Here is a 6,881-nt window from a genome sequence, read left to right as displayed (position 1 = left end):
GGAAGCACCATCCGCAGAAATAAGACCTTTAAACGACAAGGCATGGAAACAATGAACCACTACGGGATGGGTAGATAGTCTTTTGCTCGATAGCAAAGTTCCTAACGGGAAACAAAGCTTGCTATCGAACCAAAGGCTACCCGACCGTTCACGAGTGCCCCTTCACTACAAGCCATTGGGGGTGGTTAGATAATCTTTTGCTCGGTAGCAAAGTTTCTAACGGGAAATGAAGATTGCTATCGGACCAAATATTATCCAACCATTCACTAGTGGAATCTTCAAAAGAGAAAGACTTCCAGTGTTCCAATTCGCATTTGAACACTGGGGGGGGATGATATGAGAATACGACAACATGACTGGCACATAAACTGGGACTATGAAATCCAGGAACAAAGATGTATCATTGGGACCGAGGACTGCGCGGCCAGCCTCGTAGAAACAAATTATACAAGTTAGGCACAAGTAATGGCAATTTTCTTTTCAGCACAAAGAATGATTATGTACTTTCGAAAATGGAAGGAATGAAGTAAAGTCCTTTTATTTTTATCTTGTTTCTTTTCCAAACGATGAATTAATTTTATCATTTGAAAGTTAATGAAGTACTTCAAATGCTAGTGCCGGAATGAACAAGAGATGTCCTCTTCAAGAGCACCGTAAATATAAGAGGGCCCTCTCTTATGAAACCCTCATAGTAAGGGGTTGGTTCCGAAAGAATTTATGCTCAGAACCCAAATACAAACTGACGAGCTAAAAAAACAACACAAAATTATGCTCGCTAGTCGAATATAGTATAGAAAGTATCGTATCCACATGAATTGGATTTAAACAATATTTTCGTAGCTTCTAGTTTTAATTGCTATCCAAGATGATCAACAATTTAGAGTTTTATGATTTAAAACTAAAATTTACTAGAAGTCTAAACTATTGGCTAATGACAATCGCAACATGAGTAAGCAAGAAGGTATCAAAGGGAGAAAATAGGGGTTGATTGGATAGGTGTAAGATACTTGTTTGGGAATTAACTCTAGTTACTTCACTTCTATGGTTCAAGTGAGTCTCTCGAATTCACTCTATTATGTTCAAACATTCAGTAGAAACTCCTCTCTCGATTAAGTCTCAACCTTACGATATGAACTAAGTTAAGCTTGGTGAAGATATGCAAGAATTCGTAGTGGATTGATCCTTAAGATAACCTCTTTCGATTATCATCCTAACTAGGTCTAAACATTAATTCAACTAGCCTCTTTCGATTACTAACAAGAATTAATGAATTCAACCAATAAGATAATGCAACACATCACAAATTATGCCTCTTTTGATTACATAAACAAGTGAATATATATGCAACAATAAAAACACCCAAAACGCTTCAATACATAAAACTAGAGCTAATAACCACAAACAATCTCAAAATACCAAATCCATCAATCCCTAAGGAAGAATTACTCCATGGATATGGAGAAATTCATCACAATTAAGTTTAAGTAAAAGAAAAACATAAAACATCCAAACCCTTGTCTTGAGTGAGGATGAATGGTGAAATCCTTGTGCTCTTGCTTCTCCCTCTTCTCCTTAGCTTCCTTAGGTCTAAATTATGTCAAAAGTCCTCAAAATACCATTTTTCATGTATATATACGAAGTAGGGTCGGGCCCAAACAAATACACCTTCTCTTACGTGAAATAGGACACTTTTCCAGAGTTGGAAGTGCGCGGCCGCGCACCTGGAAGTGTGCTCGCGCACTTTTCACCCTGTTCTGCCTCATATGCGCGCCCAGTGCGCGGCTACGCACATCGGTGGTATTTTGTTAGGAATTTAGGAAAACATAAAACATGAAAGTTGTATCCATTTTAAATAGCTTTCCAATGATATATTGTGGAGCCCAAACAGAGTTCCGAGCAAAAGGTTATGTGTATTTTACTGGATACTGCGCAATATGCCTGCTCGATTCTTCGTTTCGTTCCACTATCATCCGTTGATCCCCGAACACGATTCCGACTTAATCCTTGAGCTTTTACTTAGACTTCAAAGCTCCCGACTAGCTTGAATTCATTCCATAACATCTACATAGATCGGAATCATGCCTACAGGGCATAAAACAAACAATTAGTGCAAAACACTAGCGATTAAAGCTCCAACTCAATTAAAGTGCAGTAAATTAGAGTGTGATAAGCGACTAAAACATGAGATTATAGCCTAACATCAATACCCCACACATAAACCATTGCTCGTCCTCGAGCAATCAAACTACACTTCATAATGATACGACCTTTTTAAACAACTCTCATAACTCATCATACCAAGAATATTTAAAATAGACTAAGCACAATAGTGTAATATCTTCACCTCAAGAATTGACTCACAAACACCACGCATTATTCACAAATTACTCACTTACTCTAACATAGAGGTCAATGACATTACCTTTCCTTCATAAATCAAGTGCTCTCATACAACAAAATAGAGTAGTTCCACATATAATAAAAATTAAGAATAATTAGGAACTCAAGATAGAAAGAATTCACGCACTCTCGGAAAAATATTCATATGCCACAAAAGATGAACCATAGGCTTGCCCGTAGTGTATTACTCTACTAATTCAAGCTCATTCAGTCAAGGATCAAGTAGGACCTTAATTGGTTGTAATATAGACTGCGGGACGGGTATGGTACATTTAGATATAAGAGTGACTACACCTCCCTAAGCACTTTAATACATACAATTTCATTCAAAACCCCAGACTTATGTCAAACCAATACTCCACCTTAACATCAGTATGCATTAACACCCTTCTTCTTTAAGCACAATTACATCAAGAGTTACCACTTATCAAAGATCATTTTTCACAATCATACAACTACATAAATTTTTATTTTTATTTTTTAATTCAAGTGGCTCTTACTTTTTCAATTCAGTGCACCTTCTCCTTATTTCATTAGTTCCACTCAAAAGCCAACCCAATCACCCCACACTTCAACTTTTACAAAGTTCATACAATTTTAAGTGCTCAAGAGAGGTAAATAGTTCAAATAAATGGTCAATTCTAACAAATGGGTAAGGCTTGTAATGTGATTGCCAAAGAAATAGGATTACAGGCTCAACGGGGTTAACTACGATACATAACAAGTTTGTGAGTAAACTATATAGCTGGCTCAACAAAGAAACGCCTATATCACTTCCAAGACTAAACAAAACTATTATTTTTCTTTGCAAACACACGGGGCAAGTTCTAGACATCAAATGCAATGCACAGAATACACCAAAACCTCACACATACATGGCACATAACTCACTCAAGATTGGATCATCAAGACACCCTAGTCAAAGCAGTTAAGCAAAGTAAAGATCATACAATTAAGGCACTCATACAAGAGTCAAAAACTGAGCCTAAGCGTCACAACCAAAGCACTCACTATTCTTAAGGCATGATTAAGTCAATGGATATTGCTTCCATTTCAAATCATAACACAAGGTTTTCCTACTTCTAAAAATAAAAATCTAACTACACCTGGTTCAAACAAAAGCCTTGGAAAAGAACCGCGGCACAAAGAAAAACCAAGGAATAATTAATACACTAACTACAAAAGAAAATATTTTATCTTTTTCTTTCGACTTAATTCCCTCAAGAAACCCGTCGAATGATATCCATCATCGGGAAAATCAAAAAATTTAAACGTTTTATGTTTTTTTCAATTTTTTGTATCTCTAACTACTAAAATTAACAAAACTAAAATACATATACATACAACATACAAATATCCTCCTACCCCACACTTTAAGTTACGGCATGTTCCCATGACATACAATTAAAAAGCATAAGGTAAAGGAAACTTCCCTGAATTTTCTTCTTTTCCGAGAACTTATGAACTCCACCCCTAATTCTGAGTTCATTCCTCGTTTTCGCTCCTTGGGATTCTTTATGGAGCTCATTAAGCCCAATTCTTCTGAGGATACCTGCAAGACCCGCTCTTTTCTTTCTTTATTGTCCTCATCTTGAGCGGTGAATTGCTCGTTCATGATCATCCTCAACTTGTTCTTGCATTCTTTCACAGGATCAATCCATACATATTCCTGTAAATCCCCAAAAATAAAATCCACATGATCAAGGTTAGAATAAGATAACACAGAAGAAAGGTCAAGTGAATATTCCTCTGGTATGTCCAAGACCATTTATTTCTCATTCTCTTCTACTAAAGGTTGCAAATGTGGAAAGGTAGATGGGGGTTTAAACTCTTCTTCTATTGCTTCACACTTAACCCCAGCCTTATTTTCAATCATCTCAGTTGAATCTGAGTCATCTTGAACAGTGAAAAGCTCTCTCTGTGGATGCCCATCCTCTTGGGTAGGCTCATTCTCACAGGGTATCTCCTCCATATATTCAACATCACAACGCAATGAGCTTTATGAAAGTGTACTTATTATTTGACTTTCTTGCATTGTTAGGTTGTTCATGGCTTCATCATCTTGTGTACATATCTCTACCGACTTATTTATGAATTTATACACAAGCTCTTCCAAACTACCATTCTCCCCTTGAGGTGGTTTTCTCACTTCGCTTCCAATCCAGTTATAATAAAGGTATTCATCCTAACCAGAGTCAAGATTGTGCCCATATGAATCCTCATACCTGTACAGACTAGAAACAGAGTGAGACTGTTCAAAATATGAACCATAGGAGGAATACATACCTGCTTGACAGTCAACCCATAGATGATTTCCACCGCATTTAAAACACATAGCAGACCGCTGATAATATTCAGCTGCTAACTCTTTAACCATTTTCTTAGGCTGGTTACACTCCATCTTCACAGCATTTAGAGTTCAACATCTACAGTATCTTCTCCAACTTATTAGAAACTACAAAACAAATCTTGAAAAGAAGTTAACTAATAAAGAAAATAAAATAGAAAAGGAAAAAGAAAAAAGAAAAAAAAACTAAAACCTAATTCCTGAATTAGCACTACAAACTATTTCAAATACTATTGATTGCCAATCTCCGGCAACGACGCCAAAATTTGACGAGCTAAAAACACAACACAAAATTATGCTCGCTAGTCGAATATAGTATAGAAAATATCGTATCCACAGAGATTGGATTTAAACAGTGTTTTTGTAGCTTCTAGTTTTAATTGCTATCCAAGATGATCAACAATTTAGAGTTGTGTGATTTAAAACTAAAATTTACTAGAAGTCTAAACTATTAGCTAATGATGTAACGACTCGATCGGTCATTTTGAGCATTTGTACTTTTCTCGGTAGTTTACAGGCGTGAGTGGCTCCGTATGATGTATTTTAACTTGTGTGAATCATCGGTTTTGGTTTTCAGGTTATTCGGAACTGATTTGGAAGAATGATTCTCAACTAGGGAGGTTTAAAGTGGGAGAGTTGACCAAGTTTGATTTTTTGTGAATTTGAACCCGGAACGGAGTTTTGATGGTTTCGGTAGGTCCGTTGGGTGATTTTGAACTTAGGGGCGCGTCCGGATTATGATTTGGAGGTCCGTGGTTGAATTTGGCTCGGAATGGCAAAAGTTGAAATTTTGGAAAAGTTTGACCGGGAGTGGAATTTTGATCTCGGGGTCGGATTCCAATTCCGGAAGTTGGAGTAGGTCCGTAATATCAAATGTGACTTGTGTGCAAAATTTGAGGTCAATCGGACGTGATTTGATAGGTTTCGGCATCAGTTGTGGATGTTTGAAATTTTAAAGTTCATTGAATTCGAATTGAAGTGAGATTCATCGTTCCGATGTTGTTATGTGTGTTTTGAGGCCTCGAGTAGGTCCACATTATATTATGGGACTTTTTGGTACATTTGGACGGGGTCCCGAGGGGCTCGGGTGTGTTTCAGACGTAGTTCGGATCATTTCAAATGGTTTTTGCATTGTTGGTTTTTCTGTTGTTACATGTTGCTTCTGACGTTCTTCGCGATCGCGAAAGGTGTTTGGTCTGTGGAGCTATTTGGTCTTCATGTTTGCGCTTCTGAGGTCGCGTTCGCACTGGATTGAAGATTGTAGTCTCCGCATCCGCGTCCATTGCTATGCGTTCGCGTAGTGTTGAGCGGGGGTTGGTCAGTCTATATGGATTCTTCATCGCGTTCGCAGTGAGTTGTCCGCGATCGCGAAAGTCTGGTAGTGTGTTTCATCGCGTTCGTGAGGGTTTTGCCGCGAACGCGTAGTGCAAAGTGAGGCAGTGTGGGTTTGTGCTTCGCGAACGCGAGGCATCTACCGCGTTCGCGTAAGAGGATGCCTGGGCAGAAGTATAAAGTACTCTATTTCGAGGGTTTCAGTCATTTTTACATTTTGGGAGCTATGGAGCTCGGATTGAGGCGATTCTTGAAGCAATTTTCACCATATGAATTGGGATAAGTGTTCTCTACTCGGTTTTAGTTATATTTCATGAATATATCTTCGTTTTTGGTAATTGGATTGTGAATTTTAAAGAGGAAATTGGGGGTTTTTGGCCTAAAGTTTCATAATATGAATTTTTGAATTTTGAACATCAAATTGGAGTCGGATTTGAGTGAAAGTAGTGTGGTTGAACTCGTAATTAAATGGGTTGTCGGACTTTGTAAATTTTGTCGGGTTCTGAGGTGCGGGCCCAGGTTAGGATTTTGGCCGATTTTTGGGCTTTTGATTCAAGATTTGATCTTTTTCGATCGGGGTTGTTTCCTTGGGCTTTATTTGATGTATTTGAGTTGTTTTTGGCTAATTTTGAGCCGTTCGGAGGTCGCTATGCACGTGATGGCATCTTTGGAGTACCGCTTGACTTGCTTGAAATTGGTATTAGCTTGTTCGAGGTAAGTGACTCTTCTAATCTTGGAGCTGAGGGTATGAAACCCTGAAATACGTGTTATGTGATTTTTGTTGAGGTGACGTACATGCTAG

Source organism: Nicotiana tomentosiformis, chromosome 7 (genome assembly GCF_000390325.3).
Source record: "Nicotiana tomentosiformis chromosome 7, ASM39032v3, whole genome shotgun sequence".
In the NCBI taxonomy this organism is placed as follows: domain Eukaryota; kingdom Viridiplantae; phylum Streptophyta; class Magnoliopsida; order Solanales; family Solanaceae; genus Nicotiana; species Nicotiana tomentosiformis.
Note: the sequence above shows the minus strand (reverse complement) of the source record.